Below are 24,204 nucleotides of genomic sequence, written 5' to 3'. Positions count from 1 at the left end.
AACTTGTAACAATTTGCGGAAGGGTTGCACTTCTGTTCTTGAACGATCCTCTTATGTTGGTCCCGTTCTTATAGGATCTTTTTCTGCCCGCAGTGATGCTGAAGATTTGATGTTTTACCTAAGTCCTGATATTCACGGTACACTCGTGAAATCGTCGTACGGAAAAATTACCACTTCATCGCTACCTCGGATGCTGTGCCCCATTGCTCGTGCGCCGACTATAACACAACGTTAAAACTCACTTAAATCTTGATAACCTGCCAATGTAGCAGCCAGACACTTGTTGTCTTTTTAGGCGTTGCCGACCGCAGCGCCATATTCTGCCTGTTTACATATATCTGTATTTGAACACGCATGCCTATACCAGTTTCTTTGGCACTTCATTGTAATCTGCCCTTTGTCACAGTGGCTTTAGGTCAGTGGATTTCCCTGTTTTTGGTCCGTACCATCGATGTAAAACAGCGTCCCTGTAAAATGTGATTAGTGATATACCAGGGTCACAAGAAGCAGATACAAATAACGGAAGGCGAAAGAATGTTAACATTGAGACAAAGCTACTTATTTGCTATTGAACAGAAGAAAGATAGCCAGGATATGCGAAGGGGGAAACTATACCAATTATGACATACAAAGTTGTTACTCTTTTCGAATGCTGAGTGGTTTTGGAACAAATGCAGGCTACAGGTTAATTTGTTCCGTAGACGTAGCACTGAAACGGAGAAGTTGATGGAGAAAGGCGCATTGTTCCTATGCTGTTTTATGCATCTGAGCTTACACTGTAGTTTTGGAATAACAGTAGGTACCGTAATCCGCAACATTCCAGTGAAGCATATAAGGAAGACGCCAGACTGAGATTCACAACAAAAATACTCAGAAAGTGTAGACCAGCAACATAGCTTTCGTTCGACCAGCACACTTGAGGAGTACGTGTGTGTCTGGGACCCTTATCAGACTGCAATGGGACAAATCCAAAGAAGAGCAGCACTTTTCGTCACAGGTTCTTTTTTAAGCACGAAAACGTAACAAAGATTCTAATGTAACTCCAGTGGCAGACGTTAGAAGACAAGACTTGTGTTTAGGCTGAATACCATTTACACTGTTTTTTTCTACTGATTTTTATTTATTTCAAACTAGTTATCGGTTTATTGGGCCAAAAGAAGTAACGTAAGAATCCATAAATAAGAAGACTTGTGAATCACGTTGTGGTTTATTGGTTAAATTCAGAAACCGTACTTTCCTAGAGGAGCAGATGATTCGGATCAGATGGCTCCAAGCACTATGGGACGTAACATCTGAGGTCATAAGTCCCCTAGACTTAGAACTCGGCCGAAGTGGCCGTGCGGTTAAAGGCGCTGCAGTCTGGAACCGCAAGACCGCTACGGTCGCAGGTTCGAATCCTGCCTTGGGCATGGATGTTTGTGATGTCCTTAGGTTAGTTAGGTTTAACTAGTTCTAAGTTCTAGGGGACTAATGACCTTAGAAGTTGAGTCCCATAGTGCTCAGAGCCACTTAGAACTATTTAAACGTAACTAACCTAAGGACATCACACACATCCATGCCCGAGGCAGGATTCGAACTTGGGACCGTAGCAGCAGCGCGGTTCCGGACTGAAGCCCCTAGAACCGCTCGGCCACAGCGACCGGCCTCCCAGAAGACCCAACCGATGTATTTCTTCCTACTACGTATTACTTGTGAAAAGGCCATGAAGGTAAAATCAGAGAAATTCGAGTTGACACTGAGGCTTAACAACAATCACTCTTCCCGACGACCATTTGCGACTGACACCGTAAGTGAAAACGTTAAATAAGGCGTCATTCAAAAAAATTATTTCGTCCGCAGACGCCGCTGAAACTACAAGGGGCAATCAAATGGAAACGAGACAGTCGGAAAAAAGTAAGTAACCTATTTATTATTTTAAAAATAATCGCCATAACTGTTGATACATTCATCTCACTAAGAAAAAGGAGGTTCAACGCTTTCATTGAAAAATGTTTGCGGTTGCCTACGGAACCATGATCGTACCCTGCCGTGCGATTCTTCGTCTGATGGAAATCTCATGGGTTGAGATCGGCACTGTTTAGAAGTTGTGTAAGGGCTTCCCAGCGAAACATCTGCAGCGCAGTTGCAAGAATGCAGTCAAAATGTTCGCGGACATTATTCTGCAACAAAGTGATGCCGACCATGAACTCGGTGTTCATAAAAAACACATTCGTGGCCATCTACGTGCTTGGGACGGAGAAGCGCACACCGTGGTACAGTCATGGTTCCGTAGACAATGTCAAACATTTTTGCATGAAGGCACTGACCGTCTTGTGTCCCAGTTGGATGAATGTATTAACGGGTATGGAGATTACTTTTTGAAATAATGAACAGTTCGAGTCTCGGTCCAGCACACAGTTTTAATCTGCCAGGAAGTTTCATATCAGCGCCCACTCCGCTGCTGAGTGAAAATTTAATTCTGGAAACATCCCCCAAGCTGTAGCTAAGCCTTGTCTGCGCAATATCCTTTCTTCAAGGAGTGCTAGTTCTGTAAGGTTCGCAGGAGAGCCTCTGCGAAGTTTGGAAGGTAGGAGATGAGGTACTGGCGGAAGTAAATCTGTGAGGACGGGTCGTGAGTAGTGCTTGGGTAGCTCAGCCGGCACGGTAGCTCAGCGTGTTCGGTCAGAGGGTTAGCAGCCCCCTGCAATAAAAAAAATTTAAAAAAACTTTGTTAATGGGTGAACGATGAACTTGAAAAAGCATCATGGGACGTCCGCTCCGAACAAGTACAACCAACACTAACGAACAAAATGAGAGAAAAAAAATTGGTAGAGCACTTGCCCGCGAAAGGCTAAGGTCCCGAATTCGAGTCTCAGTCCGGCACACAGTTTTAATTTGCCAAGAAGTTTCAGTTTATTTACTTTTTCCTGTTTGTCTCTTTTTCATTTGACTGCTCCTTATACTTCACTTTTTCGTGTCCGAAAACTACAATTTGTCTGCCCAGTATTGGGCAATGTCCAATGTTTCTTCTTTAGCCAGCCATAGATCGTCGAGGGTGCATCTGTGGGGGCAGGCAGGGTATTGTAGAAGATGTTCGATGTCCTGTCGAGTGCCGCAGTCGCATTTGTCGTCATTTTCGTCCAACAAACCCCATTTGATCAGATTAGATTTCACAGGAGCCACCCCAGTTCTGATGCGGTTAAGCATTCTCCAGGTTTTCCTATCACCAGAAACGCCGCTTGGTGGGTCCTCTCTTAGTGGATAGTAGATGGGGGGGGGGGGGGGGGGGCTCATCTAAGGCGCAACTTAGGAAACGGCGTCTGGATTTGAGATTGCTGGGGCCACACTCTAGGCCAAATATTGAGTGACGGGCATCAAAGGTTTGTTTTAGCTTCTCGGTATGTTCATGGGCTTTCCTACGTGAGGCAGGGTTTGTGAAACCTGCGGCCCTGTGAAGATTTTCTATGGGGGTTGGTTTCATGCATTGGTTTCCGGTGGTGGAAGGTTTGGCCGTTGTCCGATGGGGCAACGTTTCTGGGGAGCGCCGACATTTCACTTTCTTCTATGTAGCATGTAAGTAAAATAAGCACGTGGAGGCACCTTCCTTGCTCCCCGACTGCTCCTTATAAAATATTAGATCAAGATCTTCCACAGCGAAAGATCGTACATGACGTAACTAAAAATAACAGTTGAAATTCTTCACACAACATCTAACAAACGGCAGTGAATTACCAGGGAGGAATTGCAACGCTAAGTTGAGAAGGACAATTAGAAGAAACGAGCGAGTGCAACTTTGCGTCGTGCGAGAAGCCTGGCGGCTCTTTAATTACAGAGCAACTTCTACTCGAAACAGAAAAAGCGCGCCGGCAGGGAAAAGCCAACAGTGGGCGGGAGAGAGGGTACACGAACCGATGGCCCTCCTCATTAGTTGGGGCCGGCCGGTTTTTAAAGGGCGACCGGAGGGCCGCGGCCGTTATATCTGAATGCAATTAGCCCTGCTCGCCTCGGCCCGGCTGGGCTGGGGCCGCCCGCCTCCTAACGAGCGTTTAATTACGGACCCCGCTGACCCGTCGCAAGGCGAGAGGGCACCGCCCAGACCCACGAATATTTTGATAGCGCCGCAAGTTTTTAGCGGCTCGGTCCTTGTGGGGGTCGCAGTATCTCAGTCACACCAGAAACGGAACGCCTACGCACCACGTGCCCAGCACAGAAATAACCAAATACGGAATGACCAGGAACTGTAGCTCAAGGCCATAGAGAGAGTGTTACTTAAGATGCTACAGACTTATCTGACGGTCAGACAGTCAGTAAGAAACAAAACAAAAAAACACATTACCCCGAGCTGTCGGTAACGTCATACACCTTCCAACAGGAAACATACACTACTGGCCATTAAAATTGCTACACTAAGAAGAAATGCAGGTTATAAACGGGTATTCATTAGACAAATATATTATACTAGAACTGACATATGATTACATTTTCATGCAATTTGGGTGCATAGATCATGAGAAATAAGTACCCAGAACAACCACCTCTGGCCGTAATAACGACCTTGATACGCCTGGGCATTGAGTCAAACAGAGCTTGGATGGTGTGTGCAGGTACACCTGCCCATGCAGCTTCAACACGATACCACAGTTCATCAAGAGTAGTGACTGGCGTATTGTGACGAGCCAGTTGCTTGGCCACCATTGACCATACGTTTTAAATTGGTGAGAGATTGTGCTGGCCAGGGCAGCAGTCGAACATTTTCTGTATCCGGAAAGGCCCGTACAGGACCGCAACATGCGGTCGTGCATTATCCTGCTGAAATGTAGGGTTTCGCCGGGATCGAATGAAGGGTAGAGCCACGGGTCGTAACACCTCTGAAATGTAACGTCCACTGTTCGAAGTGCCGTCAGTGCGAACAAGAGGTGACCCAGACGTGTAACCAATGGCACCCCACACCATCACGCCGGGTGATAATCCAGTATGGCGATGACGAATACACGCTTCCAATGTGCGTTCACCGCGATGTCGCCAAACACGAATGCGACCATCATGATGCTGTAAACAGAACCTGGATTCATCCGAAAAAATGACGTTTGGCCATTCGTGCACCAAGTTTCGTCGCTGAGTACACCATCGCAGGCGCTTCTGTCTGTGATGGAGCGTCAAGGGTAAACGCAGCCATGGTCTCCGAGCTGATAGTCCATGCTGCTGCAAAGGTCGTCGAACTGTTCGTGAAGATGGTTGTTGTCTTGCAAACGTCCGCTCTGTTGACTCAGAGATCGAGACGTGGCTGCACGATCCGTTACAGTCATGTGGCTAAGATGCCTGTCATCTCGACTGCTAGTGATACGAGGCCGTTGGGATCCAGCACAGCGTTCCGTATTACCCTCCTGAACCCACCTATTCCGTATTCTGCTAACAGTCATTGTATCTCGACCAACGCGAGCAACAATGTCGCGATACCATAAACCGCAGTCGCGATAGGCTACAACCCGACCTTTATCAAAGTCGGAAACGTGATGGTACCCATTTCTCCTCCTTACACGAGGAATCACAACAACGTTTCACCAGGCAACGCCGGTCAACTGCTGTTTGTGTATGAGAAATCGGGTGGAAACTTTCCTCATGTCAGCACGTTGTAGGTGTCGCCGCCGGCTCCAAGCTTGTGTGAATGCTCTGAAGAGCTTATCATTTGTGTATCACAGCATCTTCCTCCTGTCGGTTAAATTTCGCGTCTGTAGCACATCATCTTCGTGGTATAGCAATTTTAATGGACAGTAGCGTAGTTCACCGCAGCATCAGTGGCCATATTACAAACCCTACAGTTTGTCAGGCTGCTACAGTGCGTACATTCTGCATCCTATTCACCTCTCCAAGCATTATTTATTCCGCGTAACAGAAATAAAGGATCACATTTCCGAAACCCCTGAAGTGCCTCCCATTGTGACGCGTAAATTTGAAATTTCGATGAAAGGTGCTTGAAACCTTCGTCTCGAATGGTGCAAAATCTTGGGGCGCCCTTCCGCGTCACCTACTGACCTACTGGCTCGGCGATGTTTCAGACGGTAAGGCATCGACAAATGAAAAAAAAAAAAAAAGGCCACGATTTAGAAGTTCATGTGAGCTGTGAAGCGGTTTAATTATTTCGCATTAGCACCAAATTTCACCATAATTGTTCCCAATGCTATCGTGAACGTGTTCCTCGATGGAAATGTCGTTAAAGGTCCCCTTACACACATTTCACCGCTTCTTTTGACGTCTCTGTGGTGGAAGTCAGAACCGCGACACACAGCATTGAAATCACTCGGTTTTCTTATGGATGGCCGAGGGAAATATTTCAGACACACCACCGCTCAGACTAGACACGAAAAGTGCTGACAGGGTAGCGTAAAGGGCATCAGTACAGCTACACCTTTCCCTTGGGTGTTGATTCCCACACATTTCGCGGTCGGAAAGGACAGATCGCAGTTTGATGAGCAGCAAAAAGATGTTCTTCACGTCCTTTGAGACTGCTGAGATCCTAGGTCTTTAACCCTTCTCTAAGGACATTGTGGTGCTACAACCCCAGTGAACGAATCACATCTCTTTGGAATGCAGTGCGACTGCAATTTTTCGTCTCGTGCACAGGTTGGAGACACTAGACAAAACTTGAACGTGATCCGAATCAGTAAATGGTATTATTCGACCCTCCTGTTTTCTGCCCTCCTCACGCGCGGTCGCGGGGGACTGCGACATTGACACGTGCGTGAATAAAACGGTAAAGAGTCCTCTAAGACTCCACAAGTTCGGCAGTACTCTCGGTGCCACCCACGCAATTTCATTGAGCACGTTACAGATATTCTGTCAGAAACTTCGACTCCAGTTCTCAACCTGGCGTATGCTCTGGCGCTAGAAGGCAGGCAAACCTCATCCAAATGTGTTTAAGGGGTTGCATAATCTGTAGGCGCTAGTGCAGCTGCCAGGCTGCTTTGGTGTTGTAGTTTCTGACAGGTACATTGCTAATGTGCTCAAAAAAGTTGCCTGAGTGCACAGAGGGTATTGCCGAAAAACGGAGTTTTAGGGATACAATTTGCCGCTTTATTCAGGCACGTGTTAATGTCATCACGCCACAGGAGGGTGGAAAAGAGCAGAGTCGGAAAAGCTTAAGTACTCTTTACTGCTTCGGATCACGTTCAAATTTCATCGAATGATTTCCATTCGTCCTTGATGGTTCTAGCCTGTATACGAGAGCAAAACTTGCCGCGCTGCACTCCCAAGGGGTGCGATCATGTTAATTGGGGGTGCAGACCCTTAATGCAATTATAGAAGTACTGAAACGCCCGACAGTGTCACCAGTGTCAAAGAATGTCAAGAACGTCGTCCTGTGAGCTGTCGTTTGCTACTACGAGGGTTGAATGAAAAGTAATGCCTCCACCTTCGTTAATTGGGTTTGGATGGAAATATTTTAATAAATCAAACGCAAAAATAATCCTTAGCTTGTGATCTGTAATTGTCAATATTCACGTTTCCTCATAATCACCAGGCAATTGGATACATTTCTGCAGATGATGAATAAGCTTTCTGACGCCGTCACGGAAGAAGTCGACGCTCTGTTTCAGCAACCAGTCTCACAGTTCTCTTCATCAGAAGCATAATGATGTCTCATGATTGACTGGAGAAAGCCGTCACTTTCATTCTCGTAACGCGAGAGGAGTTCCTGGCAAATTTCAAGTCTGTGCGATTTCATTTCAGGAGTCAGCATCTGGGGTGCCCATCGTGCACAGATATTCCGATAGCCAAGCAAAGCAATAATGTGACTCACACGTTCTTGTGAAATGCAGATTGTGCTTCCAATTTCTCACTGAGTGATACAATGATCGTCCTGAATCAATCTGTCAACATTTTGCTTGTGAAACTCGGTAGTTGCTGTCGCAGGACGTCCAACTCTTTGTTTGTCATGCAGGTCAGATGTTCCCGATTCAACATCTTTAAACTTACTCGTCCAACGACGCACAGTACTCACATCAACACAATCGCCATACATTGCTTTCGTTCTCTGATGAATCTCCTTCGGGGTGGCACCTTCTACTGTCAAGAATTCAATGACTGCACCTTGCTTAAATCGCATTGACCGACCGTCTACGCAATGTTCATACTTTACATTGCAATTACACAACCGTTCAATGCTAAGGCTTCCCGCCACCTGGAGCTGTAGAGAAGGGGCTACGGAACAAGCCAGTACCTGCCGCATAACAATGCTGCCAACAGTTGAAGAGTTACGGAGGTGGAGATATTACGCAAGAAAGACACACAAAAATCTTTCCATGTGGAATGGATTAGAAACGGCAAACAAGTGAGAAACGCAAATGTTGATTTTATTTTTGAACGTCGCTTCCACAGTTCGTTCAAAATGAGTACCGGAGACGTCGACGAGATGCTTTACAGCACCAGATTTTCATCTGATTGCCAAAATTGGAACGAATATTTTTCCCGCGTAAATTGTTTCCACATTAATAAAAACTACAAATTTCCGCCGTAATATGATAATTATGGCCCACATTGGACCTTCTGTAGCAGCTGACTTTGACTATAACCACCCGCTACTTCACATCTCGTGATATAACCCACAATACGGCCCAAATGCGACTTTTAATCTACTTTCCTTTTTCCACCCATTAACTGCTGGAATTGTTCTCACACTCAGTGAGGCTACAGGTGACGAAACTTCAACGAGATAATAGCGAAAAACACTTTTTCTTTATTAGAAAAATGCAGCATCGCGTTTTTGAAAAAAATCTCTCATATTCTGTTAAGCTCTTAGGCATTGCCTTTCCGGTAGAACAGAATTGCTGATTATATGTTGGATGAATGTGTAAGAGATGTAAAAAGTGCCAGTTGCATATCATGTGTAATAAAAAGTGATGGGAATTTTTGTTTTCCTTAAAGATTCTCTATTTATTGATTAATGTCAATTTTGTGCCCTTCGAAGTAATCCCTTTCAAATGTAATATACTTCTACCAGCGTCTTTTCCAATCTTGGAAGCACTTCTGGACACCCTTTTCATTATGGTGTTCAGCTCTTTCTGTGATTCTGTTTTCATCTCATCATGAATAGAAAGAAGCTGCAGTGGGCCATGTCTTGCGAATACAGTGGCTGAGACAACATGACGGTTTTATTTTTTATTTTTTGTCATAAAATCATGAACAAGCACTGAGGTATGTACGGGAGCATTATCAGGGTGCAGTTTCCACGCGTGATTTTGCTTCAATTCTGGTCGTTTTCTTCCGATTGCTTCACACAAACGGCGCGTAACTTCCAGGCAGTATTCGTTATTGACCATACGATCATAAGGCACGAACGTATGACGCGCTATCCCACTGTAATCAAATAAAACAGTGAGAACAACACTTCACTTGTCGAATTTTTTCGGTGTTGGCTCTTCAGGAAGTTTCCATTGGGACACCAGGGCCTTGGTTTCGAGGTCATGTTTAGTCACCTGTTATAGCCTTCTTTTGAAGTTCTGGGACGTTGTCGACTTCATTCAGAAATTCCTGAGCAATGTGTACACGGCGTCATTTTTGATTGAAATTCAACGGTTTTGGTAAAAACTTTCGTGCTTCGTTTTATGCCCAAAACATCCGAAAAAATTTGCTTGGCATTAGACAAAAGTTATCAGACACAATTAGCAACGTCTCTGATGGTTCCAGAATGAGATTTTTCACTCTGCAGCGGAGTGTGCGCCGATATGAAACTTCCTGGCAGATTAAAACTGTGTGCCGGACCGATACTCGAACTCGGGACCTTTGCCTTTCGCGAGCAAGTGCTCTACCATCTGAACTACCCAAGCACGACTTACGCCCCGGCCTCACAGCTGTACTTCTGCCAGTACCTCGTCTCCAACTTTCCAAATTTCACAGAAGCTCTCCTGCGAGAGTCCCGGTTCGGCACACAGTTTTAATCTGCCAGGAAGTTTCTCTGTGATGGTGGTTCGGCAATTTTTCAGAACCATTTTCTTTACTTCTTCCACATTTTCGTCAGTAACTGATGTGCCAGAGCATCCATGACGATGGTTTTCAACGTCTTCTCGATCCTCTTTGAAACATTTATACTTCTCGTAAACTATTGTCTTACTCACAGCAGATTCGCAAAAAGCTAGAATGGGCTGTTGCACTTTATCTCATTTTTCAAGCAGAATTTAATGCAAATTCTTTGATCAATCTTCTTCGGAAGTAAAATCTTTTTGACTGTCAACAGTGAACTGAATATTAAAAACAGCTGAAAATTCAAACATACATGAGGAACATGTGTACCTACTAGAAACAAAAAGATATTTTGAAAATCGGATGTATGAAACTTGCGAAACGGAAAAGTTCTCGTTACTTTTTGATGGCACATTGTGTAAGGACGACGAGAAAAACAGAGAATATCCCGTATCACGCAACAACGTAAAGAAAAACACAGGAAAATTTTCTCTTCCTGCACCACTCCGGTAACACGGGAGGTGAGACGGATGTGTCGATGTTTGTTTGGATCGCTAAGAGTTTGTGCACTCCAGCTCCGAGTCAGGAGAGAAAAAAAATACGGCCATCCGACTTCCGAGTTGTCCGCCCATTTGTCGATGCCGACAAATGACGCGACAGATGCAAAGTATGCCTTGCAGACATTTCCGGCGCCGAGCGATTCCGCGCCAAGGAATTTGTTTCTCTCCAGTGGGCTAAGAGCTGACAATAAATCTAAAAATGCTTTCTCCCGAAAGCTATTGGAGCACTCTAAGAATGATGATGATGGTGGTGATGTGGAAGGTAAGTGTACCAGAAGTTCTAGCTGGCTCTGAAGCTTCATCATTCTTGCAATTTTTAGTCGTTATATAAAAAAATTCCATTTCTGCTGGAAGATCAGTTGATCCCGTATTTCTTAAGAGAGAGAGATAGAGAGAGAGAGAGAGAGAGAGAGAGAGAGAGAGAGACAAATAACGCACTGAAGTCAGGTAAGAGATAATGGAAGTCGACGTTGTTCGAGCACACAGCTCATCTTCGTACTGATCTCTTGTGAACCGAAATTATGTTGTTTGAAATGGGTAGAGTTGTAAAACTACCATAGGCCATCGTATGAAAGCGTAATTTTCCTAGTAGCTTCGGTCAGTTAAAATCGTAACCCCCTTACCTGTACATTAGGTGTGTTGCATACCTATCGGGCGTTGCCTCATTCCGACTGCTTTGTTTACGTATGCGATCAGTGTCTTACTAGATTCCCCAAGAAACCGGAAGCCTTGAATCGTCTAGTTCCTGGATGAGGATATATAAAGGAACACGTAACCTATGGAACATTTTTCTTCCACATAGTTACTGGTCTGTTACTGAGAAATAAACAGTAATTATAGCAAAATTGAAATTGTCAATGTTTAATTTACGTTTTATTCGAAAATTGTTGATTTGTGACCTAAAACATAGGAATGTAATAAGAAAAACAATACAGATTTGTCATATAGCTCTAAAAACATCGCTTCAGTAGTTCGTCGAGCTTATGTGAAACATATTCCTGTTATTACTGAACAATTTTCGTGATTACCAGTAGTATTAGGCAACTCTGGCCTTTGATCATGGTGGTGGTGGTGGTTAGTGTTTAACGTCCCGTCGACAACGAGGTCATTAGAGACGGAGCGTAAGCTCGGGTTAGGGAAGGATTGCGAAGGAAATCGGTCGTGCCCTTTCAAAGGAACCATCCTGGCATTTGCCTGAAACGATTTAGGGAAATCACGGGAAACCTAAATCAGGATGGCTGGAGACGGGATTGAACCGTCGTCCTCCCGAATGCGAGTCCAGTGTGCTTACCACTGCGCCACCCCGCTCGGTCTTTGATCATGATGAAGTACATTTTGTTGAGTACAAAATAACAATAATAATTAAATAGATTTTTGTGTTTGTGCATCTAGACTGTACTTGCATCAAAAGTACACTGCTGGCCACCGTAAATGCAACACCCTGAAGGAAGCATCCGAATCAAGTGAGATTTACACCATGGGTTTGCAGCGATGAGATATGCAACTGATTAGAATTTCAGCGCAGACGCACATCACGCGCGCCTGTGGCGCCACCTCATAGCGCCATTTAAGGCTTGGCGATTTCGACGAGTGTACGTTCGGCACGTGTGTTTACCTTGTGTTTGTTTCACAAGACGATCAGTTATGCCTCGTAGACAACAGCGAACATCGTTTGATCAAGTATCCGAGTTCGACAGAGGAAGGATAGTGGCTTACCGAGATTGTGGATTATCATACAGAGAAATCACTAGTCGTGTTGGACGAAACCAAACAACTGTAATGCGGATATGTGACCGTTGGATGCAGGAGGGTACGACGGACCGACGTGGTCGATCGCATTCACCTCGGTGCACCACTGCACGTGCTGATAGGCAAATTGTGCGCATGGCAGTGACGGATCGCTCAGTGACATCCCGAACCATAGCACAGCACATTGCGTCTGTAACGCATCATCCAGTGTCTGCACGTACCATTCGACGCCGTTTACAGCAGAGTGATCTATCCGCAAGACGTCCATTGCTTCATCTACCACTGACGCAGAACCACAGACGTCTCCGTCGCCAATGGTGTGATGACAGACGGATGTGGACGGCAGAATGGAATGACGTTGTCTTTACTGACGAGGCACGCTTCTGTCTACAGCACCATGATGGTCGGATTCGAGTGTGGAGACACCGTGGAGAGAGGATGCTGGACAGCTGCATTATGCACCGCCACACTGGTCTTGCACCGGGTATTATGGTATGAGGCGGTATTGGATATTACTCTCGCACGCCTCTAGTACGCATTGCCGCTACTTTAAATAGCCGGCGCTACATATCCGAGGTGCTGGAGCCATTTGTCCTTCCTTACCTTCAGGGCTCGGCCACAGCCATATTTCAACAGGATAATGCGCGACCACACGTGGCACGCATTGTCCAAAGGTTCTTCGTCAATAACTAGATTGAATTGCTTCCCTGGCCGGCTCGCTCTCCGGATCTTTCGCCGATAGAAAACATGTGGTCCATGGTTGCTCAACGAGTGACCCAGATTACATCCCCAGCTGCCACACCAGATGATCTTTGGCAACGTGTGAAAGCTGCTTGGGCTGCTGTACCCCAGGAACACACCCAACGTCTCTTTGACTCAATGCCGAGACGTGTGGCAGCGGTAATCTCCAACAATGGCGGCTACTCTGGCTACTGATTCTGGCAGGAACCACATGTCACAGACGTCTGTAAACGTAATCATTTGATACTTGGTCAACATGTTATCTACAAAATAAATTTTGTTGTGCTACCTCTTGTCTTTCTTGATGTTGCATTTACGGTGGCCAGCAGTGTAATTGCTTTGGTTACATAATAGCGCAGAAGTCACGCGGTGAACTAATTTTTATTACTTATAAAATACAACTTATATCTTGTAAGGATATAAAACACACAATGAACTAACGCTGAACGACGTACGCTTCTAATTATGTGCAAAATAAACAAACAAAAAACAAAGATGAGTCGCTGTCTCCGAGTTTCTCTCTCCCATATTTATTTATGTTTCTTACCTATCAACGCTACCAATCAATATTACCGATGATCCTACCATTTACTAGGTCATTTACGTATGTACAGGGCGACAGTTATTGAACCACATGAAAAATAGTAAATTAGTTACAAACTACGGCGTGGACACACTTTATTCAACATGTAAACCACACTACGGTTATTCAGATTTAGGTTATGACATGTTCGATATGTCTACCAAAAATGGTTCAAATGGCTCTAGCACTATGTGACTTAACTGCTCAGGTCATCAGTCCCCTAGAACTTAGAACTATTCAACCTAACTAACCTAAGGACATCACACACATCCATGCCCGTGGCAGGATTCGAACCTGCGACCGTATTTGTCGCGCGGTTCCAGACTGTAGCGCCTAGAACTGTTCGGCCACTTCGGCCGGCGATATGTCTACCGTCATTGGCGATGATGTAGCGCGGACGAATAGTGAAATTCTGCATGACCGCTGAAGTGTCGAAATATCGATGCTGTCGATGACCTCTTGAATGACTGTTTCAGCTCAGCAATGCCTTAGGGGTGATAGCTGTACACTTTGTCTTTAATGTAGCCCCACAAAAACGAGTCGCACGTGTTCATATCCGGAGAAAATATGGCGGCCAATCGAGGCCCACGACAGTGGCCTCTGGGTACACAGGAGCCAGAATGCTTTTCCCAAAGTGCTCCTCCAGGACATCAAACTCTCTACAGCTTCGATGAGGTCGAGCTCCGACTTGCGTGAACCACATCTTGTCGAAATCAGGATCACTTTGGATAATGGGGATGAAGTCGTCTTCCAAAACCTTCAAGTACCGTTTGATAGTCACCGTGTCGTCAAGGAATATCGCACCGATTATTCCGTGACTGGAGACTGCATACCATACAGTCACCCGTTGAGAATAACTAGATTTCTCGATCGTGAAATCCGGATTCTCAGTCCCTCAAATGCGCCAATTTTGCTTATTGACAAATCCGTCCAAATGAAAGTAGGCTTCGTCGCTAAACCAAACCATAATGCACATACTAATTCCAATCATACCCCGCGGCTAACCGTGCAGTTTGAACGTCCTACCGCAAACCGTTCAGATTATGACGATTTTATTTCATATAGTTCAGTAACTGTCACCCTGTACCAAAACTATCTAACCGTCGTATTGGTTGAGCGCGACTCTAGAAATGGGTAATGGAACATCAGTACGTTTGTTCCTGTCGTGAGATCTTCATTCCTAGGTCACAAACGAGGAGAAAGTGTCACATAACACATGTACACTATAAAACTAAACTGCGCCTGAACAGGCCCTGAAGGCCCAACGGTATCGACCGGCCGTCGTGTCATCCTCAGCCCACAGGCGTCACTGGATGCGGATATTAGGGGGGAGGGGGGGGGCAGGCATGTGTTAGCACACCGCTCTCCCGGCCCTATGTCAGTTTACGAGATCGGAGCCACTATTTGTCAATCAAGTAGCTCCTCAGTTTTCCTCACAAGGGCTGAGTGCATTCCGCTTGCCATCAGCGCTCAGCAGACCGGATGGTCACCCATCCAAGTGCTAGACCAGGCCGACAGCGCATAAGTTCGGTGCAAAGACGTGAGTTAGACACACTGTATTCGCAAGGGGAACTGTTTGGGGGCGTGTTCTTAAAACCTATCAGAAGGATAACTCGCGTCAATCTGTAATTTGAAAATTCGCAAACAAATCGCATTGATATATCAATTTGATAATAGCCGGCCGGTGTGGTCGAGCGGCTCTAGGCGCTTCAGTCTGGAACCGCGCGACCGCTACAGTCGCAGGTTCGAATCCTGCCTCTGGCATGGATGTGTGTGATGTTCCTAGGTTAGTTAGGTTTAAGGAGTTCTAAGTTCCATGGGACTGATGGCCTCAGATGTTAAGTCCCATAGTGCTCAGAGCAATTTGAGCCTTTTTTTAAATAATAGTTGATGGTTGTAGTCATTTTAGCATGTTCTCTGCATTGTCTGAGTCGCCAAAGGAAAAGTTCCAAATATTGGATTTTGTCGGCGTGCCTTCAGAAACACTCATATTGTTTTTAGTTAAAATCTGTATGTATGGACAGTCTTCGTGGACAACCATGGCTATGTGTAGTCGCGCAGATATTGCCTACACTCAGATACCTGTTGCACAGAGATCGCTGTCAAAGTTAAATATTTCACGCAACGTTCGATCACTTTTAGGCTAGAATGGTGTTACGGTTCGTCACCTGGTGCAAAGAGAAACTGTCGCAATAGATCAATGGAATTTATCACTTTCCGTTAAACAGTGCTAGGTTTAGTTCAATCGGTTCACTCCAACCTCGCAGCCTTTACCTGCTCCACACGTGAACTCTAGAACAAGCAGCAGACCTGACGTACTCTTTTAGACAATCCGCGTAACACGTCAGCAATCCACGTTAGAGGGGTGCACCGTTGTTAAGCTAAAGCGTATTATTGCACTTTTATTAAAAAAATTTAAATGTTAAGTTACTGTTTTAAATAACTGATTTACAGAAGGACGACGAAAAATTGTTTAAGGGATGTAAAATATATAATAACGAGCTATAATTGGAAACACTTTTATTCTGATTATACTTTGAAGCTAACGATAACATTTAAGCTTCGGACTAAACACACTGACTGTTGCTATTGCTCAATTTTGTCGTGTCAGTCTTCGGTAGGCATCCACAGGCGACGGTGTGTAGCCAAATGTAGAAGAATGCAGTTGCAAGAGCCGAAAAACATCAGACGGTAGTAGAAACGATAAAAGAGTGAAACAGCTTTACCCTATCCTAAACGTTATCCACTGTACACATTCAGCAAGCAGTAAAGAAAAGCAGGCCAAGTGTGAGTACGATTCGCACTCCTAGGGTTAGTACAGCCCGGGAATCGAACATCTCACAGACGTACAGACAATCTGATGAAAAAAGAAAAAAAAACTTTGATATCATTGCAAAGTAACAATTTCGGGTTTTTCACATTAGTTATACTGTGAAGCCTTTGCTCTTCCCAAACGCCATGGTTCTATGTGATTGGGAAGTGTCCTATATGTTTTAACTTGCGAGTTTTCCAGTTTAAACATATGTGACGAAAATGGCCGTATTGATTGCTTTGATTTAGAAACATACATTTATTACGCCACCAAGGAACCATATGTCTGATTATGTCACATGAATTTCAACATGATACTGCGGCGGCGCGGTTTCGTTCGCCCTTTATCTGCACCTACCTGTGAACTCGGTGCAGCTGATCGCCGGTAGGAAAGCCGAGCAGAAACCTACCATACTGCAACTCGCATCAGGCTACATACAACGCAACTGTTCTAAGAATTGGAAAAAGGTCTTAATTTTGAATGGAAGGTGGAAATACTGGCAAAACTTCGGTATATTCTGAACCTTGAGATGTACGAGTTCACTGCCAAGCCCGTGCTAATCATAACACAGTCATGCACAAACCCTTTCATTCACATTAGCAAGTTTATGGCAACGTATTTCCCGAAATCTGAACAGCAACTAACCACGGATTGTTCTTAAATAAAAACGCTTGCCATACTATTAAGTTTATCGGCGCCTAAGGCACTGAAGTTTTTAGTCACCGATCTATTCAATATTCCACGTGGAATTTATGTCTGTTCTCATACACAAAATTACTTTAAAAAATCTGTACTTTCTGAAACACACACACACACACACACACACACACACACACACACACACACACACACATACACATACACATACACACACAGGAATAAATACACACACATACACACACAGGAATAAATATGCCTTCACTTTTAAACACTTTTGAAACATGTAGCACAATTAAAACTCCCATATTATAACTTCCTTCGGAGCTCATACTACACACGACCGTACAATTGAAAGGCTGGGCTTCCCTTAGACTGCTATAAGCATTCTATATCTCCAAGAGGTAAGACGCGCGAAGAATATTCCGTTCTGATTTAAGGCCAATAGAAAAACATTATTCTCTCGCGACAGTCTGCGTTTTTGTTGACTAACAATCAACAAATAACACACGAACTGTACTTTTTCCCGAAAGAAATATTTAACATTCTTATATTTTGTTTATACTTTACGTTATTAACTATTTCCATTTGCTCTCGAATTATCTTTCCTTTTACCACAGTCTTACTTAACATATTATGATACAAAATTCGCCATCGTCTGCATTCACACTGTCTTAAAACTTTCTCACACTAGTTCGTACAGTGTTCATCAGTAGAACAGTGATCTACATATTTACTTTAGGCCACATTCACACTACTAAACGCATATACAAAACTGTACAAACATAAATAAATAAAATTCCTATCAAGTAATAAACAAATGGCTCTGAGCACTATGGGACTCAACTTCTGAGGTCATTAGTCCCCTAGAACTTAGACCTAGTTAAACCTAACTAACCTAAGGACATCACACACATCCACGCCCGAGGCAGGATTCGAACCTGCGATCGTAGCGGTCTCGCGGTTCCAGACTGCAGCGCCCAGAACCGCACGGCCACTTCGGCCGCCAAGTAATAAACAGAACAATTCACAAGAACATCCTCTTGACCTGTTTCTTGAATGTCTCTGTGCGCTACTGAACTCTGTTGGTCAAAATTCTTAACTACATTACAGTTCTTTCTGTTTAGTCCTGTCCGCTACTGTCCTCTAGCAAATGAACCCGCTTCAGACCATCTGTCACTGTGAACTCATGAGTCATTCTCCCGGTACACAGGCCCTAGACAGGAGCGATAAAAGGCGCCACGCCTCAATATTTCTACCCGTTCCTGAGAAAAATGTTTTAACATACAGACAGACAGACAGACAGATGGACGTACAATAAAGTGCTCCTGTAAGGATTCCGTTTTTACTGATTGAGGTACAGACTCCTAACACGGACAAATTTGGAAAGGAAATTAAAATTCAGGAAGAAGAAATAAAAGCTTTGTGTTTTACTGACAACACTTCAATTCTGTCAGAGACTAAGAGGAGCAACTAAGCGGAATGGCTAGTGTCTCGAAAAGAGGTTGTAAGGTGAACATAAACCAAGTTAAAACAAAGGGTAATGGAATGTAGTCGAACTGAATCAGGAGGTGCTAAGGAATTAAATTAGGAAATAAGATGCTAAAGGTAGTAGATGAGTAATGCAATTTAAGCACCAAAGCACCTAATATCGCCAAAGCATATAGGATATAAAATGCAGAGTGTCTATAGCAAGAAAAGGATTTCCGAATAAGAGGAATTTATTAATGTGAAATATAAGTTTAACTGTTACGGCGTTTTTTCCTTTTTTTCTCTCTGAAGGTATGTCTCGAAGTGGAACGGGGACGATAAAGTGTTCCGACAAGAAGAGGTCAGAAGCTTTTGAAACGTGGTGCTACAGAAGAAGGCTAACATTAGATGGGTGCACTGAGTAACAAATGAGGTAGTACTGAATCAGATTGGGAAAAAACGAAATTTAGAGCACCACTTGACTAAAAGAAGGAATTGGCTGATAGCTCACTTCGTGAGGCATCAAGGAATTGTGAGAGGTAAAAACTGTAGATATAGAAGAAAGCGCAAATACGGCAAGCAGCAGGTTCAGGTGGATGTAGGTTGCAGTAGATATGCAGAGACGAAGAGGCTTGCAGAGGGTAGACTAACACGCACAGCTACAGCTAACCAGTCATCGAGCCGAAGACCACAACAACAAGAGTATTTGCGCTTTTATTAAGTTAACCACGAAAATATGTGCGTCAGGGTGAAGCGATTCAGACACACAGTTAAAACTAGAATGAAAACTCTAGCACACATCTGTCGTTCTCCAAGGAGCAGCGGACTCGTTTGCCCAAATATATCTACGCGCTTTTCTATTTGGATGGGCAACGACCGCGCCGCAGTGGATACACCGGTTCCCTTCAGATCACCGAAGTTAAGCGCTGTCGGGCGTGGCCGGCACTTGGATGGGTGACCATCCAGGCCGCCATGCGCTGTTGCCATTTTTCGGGGTACACTCAGCCTCGTGATGCCAATTGAGGAGCTACTCGAACGAACAGTAGCGGCTCCGGTCACAGAAAACCATCATAACGACCGGGAGAGCGGTGTGTTGACCACACGCCCCTCCTATCCGCATCCTCAACTGAGGATGACACGGCGGCCGGATGGTCCCGGTGGGCCACTTGTGTCCTGAAGACGGAGTGCTTTTTTTTCTATCTGCGCCATTTTACGAGCTTTTCCAAATTGCGGCGTTGGTGTCCACTCCAGTTCCACTACCGATAACCTGATAGGAAATCTATCGCGTATATTTTGTTGTAAGATCAAGCTCAAAATCTGAAAGCTGAAATTCTTGCTGATGTTCGTTAGCCCAAGTTGAAAAGAATGAGCACTGTGTAGTGAACGTTGACATTTTGGAAGGCGCTGTCAGTGTTACCAAAGAACAACGACGGTATGTGTTCATTCACCTCAAGTGTCTAGCTAATAGTTAGCCGTAATTCTGCAGTGGAGAGAGATATTATAATAAGTGCGCAGCTTGGTGTTGTTACCCAGTGACCTACTTAGATGAACCTCTCAAATTTTGACGCTAAGAAGTAGACCGCCCAATACATATGACTCTTTGCATCCGTGCTCTGTTGTATACACCAAGCCACAGGGGAAGGAACACACGTTCCTGTAAGTTCACAATAGCCAAGGTGAACGAAGCTACCAGTCCGGGCCGTAACGAAGTTGGCACACCAATACCAAATCAGTAATCTTTCGAGGCCGGAAATAGTCAGCTTGGCTGTGTGCCGTGACGCGATACGAACAGCTACCAAGTACGGCAAAGAGTGAACCGTGCCGCGAACCTGGCACACAGGCTCAGCTGCCAACAGTGGACACAGGTGGCGCCACGTGACGTGCATACTTCGACGGGCCTGCAGCCGTCGCTCGTAGCCTTACTACCTGACAAGTCCACGTGTGTGCTAGGCGAGGAATCCGAATCACTGTCGGGTACAAAATCGTAGAGCTACCATTTTTGGGGGGGATGTTTGTTGCTACGTTTTCGCCCGCTGCTCCAAACTGTACCTATGGGATCAAAGTCGAGGAACTGCGCGGGCCAGTTGACATACGTTAGGTTGCCTGAAGTAGGAACATACGTGTACATCGCCGTGACCATTGTTGTTGTCTTAAAAGGGGGGCGGGGGGGGGAGGGGGGAGGGTTGGTGTCAACAGCCCAGTTTGTCGAAAACTGCTCTGTTTACGAGTTACAAGAGATGAACCCAAGAAAGTCCCAATTTTTCGTGTTTTTCTCCATTTTTTACCCATTTCCTAGTCGAAATTTTGATGGGACTTCGAAAATTCGGATTCAGAACCCTCGGAAACATATAGAAAGCTTGTCCAAAAAACTTCGTCAAAACTTTCCACTAAGAACCACAATTTGACTGAACTACCTCGACATGAATACAGAAAAGGAAGCATTTGGTCTCCGAGAATGTTGAAATATCTAACTCGGTACATATAGCCGGTAACCTGAATGAGCGGGTCCAACCAAGTGACCGTAAGAGAAACGCCCCCAAAACATCAGAGAACCACCTTTGACCTGAACTACGTCCTCCAGACACTGCAGGTTATAGGGCTCAGTGGAATGTCGGGCATTCGGATACCTTGCATGATTTACAAAAGGCAACACTAAACATCTCCGGTCAGTTACTGGGGAGATTCTGTGTCATTTGGCCTGTTGAAGGCGTGAAACATTTTGTGCCACTGTGAGCAATGGTTTTTGGCGGGGGCCTAGACTGAAAATGGCCGTTGCATGCCGATCCCGTCGCAGTGTTCACTTGAAAACTCGTGTACGTGGATCTATATTATCTGACTCTTTACAGTAGTCGCAAAAAAGGGTTCATGTTCTGAAGACATTTTTTATGAAAAAAAATTTTCCCCTGAAATTCTGTTATAAGCAAGGTAACCAGTTTACGGGAACTTCTTTCCGAAAGATTTAAAATCGATTAGTCAGAAATAATTTTAAACGTTGATTTTAATTCAGTTAAATCTTTCTTCCGTTTTCCCACAACTACTTGCTTTTTATACGTATATGTATCAAATAAATGTTGTTATTGAAATCTAGAGGGAAAAAAAGAGTCCTAGAGAGAGAGAGAGAGAGAGAGAGAGAGAGAGAGAGAGAGAGAGAGAGAGAGAGAGAGAAATTCCTCTGAAGACAAACTAACATTTATTAATTTGGAACAATTCTGCTACACAGTTTTTTGTTGAATATCATGCATGTTGATATTTATATTGGAGTCAAAATTATTTGCTATGAAAATTAACAGTTGATTATACAGATGATCTTAAACTTCTATCATCTACTTGCACAGCTTTACAGTTAATTAGTTTCTTTACGTTTCGTTTCTTAATATATTCACGTCGGCATACCTTACGCACTTCAGTCATCCAATGTTTCGTAGAAGAATATGAACCTCATCCATCCCTTTCTTGCTGACACACATCAAAGTCTCCAGCTCTGTCGTGAGTTTTAATGTCTCTCCTTCCAAAACAAGATTTGCCTCCAATAAAACAGGTGGCAAAGTCCACGATCATTCTTCTCTCAGTCCATAGAAAAGAGTAAGAGGAAACACTGCATAACAAAACAACCAGAACTGTCCGCCACGCCATAAACTCAACTACACTGCAGACGTCTGGGGTAAAACGGTAGAGACAATGGTAGGGGAACGGTGAATGAATGGAGAGGGGAACTTGGCTGTTTCATTGTTAGGCACCTGATCCTGACTTCAACAATACTGAACACACATGAAATTTCATCAAGTCGAAAATATATGCAATATTTCCTTACACTTAATTGCCTTTTTCATTTATGTAAGTGGTTGAGCAATAGAAGCTGGAAAAATTATGCATTAACAGAATCATTTTTCAAATAATATATTCCATTAGAACTACTGATAGCCTTGGGAGAGCCAGTCCTGACAAAACTCTACCATCTGATGAGCAAGATGTACGAGACAGGCGAAATACCCTCAGACTTCAAGAAGAATATAATAATTCCAATCCCAAAGAAAGCAGGTGTTGACAGATGTGAAAATTACCGAACTATCAGTTTAATAAGTCACAGCTGCAAAATACTAACGCGAATTCTTTACAGACGAGTGGAAAAACTGATAGAAGCCGACCTCGAGGAAGATCAGTTTAGATTCCGTAGAAATGTTGGAACACTTGAGGCAATACTGACCCTACGACTTATCTTAGAAAATAGATTAAGGAAAGGCAAACCTACGTTTCTAGCATTTGTAGACATAGAGAAAGCTTTTGACAATGTTGACGGGAATAATCTCTTTCAAATTCTGAAGGAGGAAGGGGTAAAATACAGGGACCGAAACGCTATTTACAATTTGTATAGAAACCAGATGGCAGTTATAAGAGCCGAGGGGCATGAAAGGGAAGCAGTGGTTGGGAAGGGAGTGAGACAGGGTTGAAGCCTCTACTCGATGCTATTCAATCTGTATATTGAGCAAGCAGTAAAGGAAACAAAAGAAAAGTTCGGAGTAGGTATTAAAATCCATGTGGAAGAAATAGAAACTTTGAGGTCCGTCAATGACTTTGTAATTCTGTCAGAGACAGCAAAGGACTTGGAAGAGTAGTTGAACGGAATGGACAGTGTCTTGAAAGGAGGATATAAGATGAACATCAACAAAAGCAAAACGAGGATAATGGAATGTAGTCGGATTAAGTCGGGTGATGCTGAGGGAATTAGATTAGGAAATGAGATACTTAATGTAGTAAAGGAGTTTTACTGTTTGGGGAGGAAAATAACTGATGATATTCGAAGTAGAGAGGATATAAAATGTAGACTGGCAATGGCAAGGAAAGCGTTTCTGAAGAAGAGAAATTTGTTAACATCGAGTATAGATTTAAATGTCAGGGAGTTGTTTCTGAAAAGTATTTGTATGGAGTGTAGCCATGTATGGATGTGAAACATGGACGATAAATAGTTTAGACAAGAAGAGAATAGAAGCTTGCGAAATGTGGTGCTACAGAAGAATGCTGAAGATTAGATGGCTAGATAACATAACTAATGAGGAGGTATTGAATACACTCCTGGAAATTGAAATAAGAATACCGTGAATTCATTGTCCCAGGAAGGGGAAACTTTATTGACACATTCCTGGGGTCAGATACATCACATGATCACACTGACAGAACCACAGACACATAGACACAGGCAACAGAGCATGCACAATGTCGGCACTAGTACAGTGTATATCCACCTTTCGCAGCAATGCAGGCTGCTATTCTCCCATGGAGACGATCGTAGAGATGCTGGATGTAGTCCTGTGGAACGGCTTGCCATGCCATTTCCACCTGGCGCCTCAGTTGGACCAGCGTTCGTGCTGGACGTGCAGACCGCGTGAGACGACGCTTCATCCAGTCCCAAACATGCTCAATGGGGGACAGATCTGGAGATCTTGCTGGCCAGGGTAGTTGACTTACACCTTCTAGAGCACGTTCGGTGGCACGGGATACATGCGGACGTGCATTGTCCTGTTAGAACAGCAAGTTCCCTTGCCGGTCTAGGAATGGTAGAACGATGGGTTCGATGACGGTTTGGATGTACCGTGCACTATTCAGTGTCCCCTCGACGATCACCAGTGGTGTACGGCCAGTGTAGGAGATCGCTCCCCACACCATGATGCCGGGTGTTGGCCCTGTGTGCCTCGGTCGTATGC

General features: G+C 44.4%; 1 protein-coding gene and 1 pseudogene across 1 annotated transcript in view; both read left to right on the top strand.

Moving 5' to 3' along the window:
• The window catches only part of LOC124800205 (zinc finger protein 541-like), a 280,290-nt gene that overhangs the window by 186,344 nt on the left and 69,742 nt on the right, over window positions 1-24,204 (top strand). The gene's annotated exons all lie outside the window — the stretch shown is intronic.
• On the top strand, window positions 19,374-19,491 carry LOC124722088 (annotated as a pseudogene).

This window comes from Schistocerca piceifrons, chromosome 1 (genome assembly GCF_021461385.2).
Source record: "Schistocerca piceifrons isolate TAMUIC-IGC-003096 chromosome 1, iqSchPice1.1, whole genome shotgun sequence".
NCBI lineage: Eukaryota > Metazoa > Arthropoda > Insecta > Orthoptera > Acrididae > Schistocerca > Schistocerca piceifrons.
This window is presented reverse-complemented; position numbering and strand designations above follow the sequence as displayed.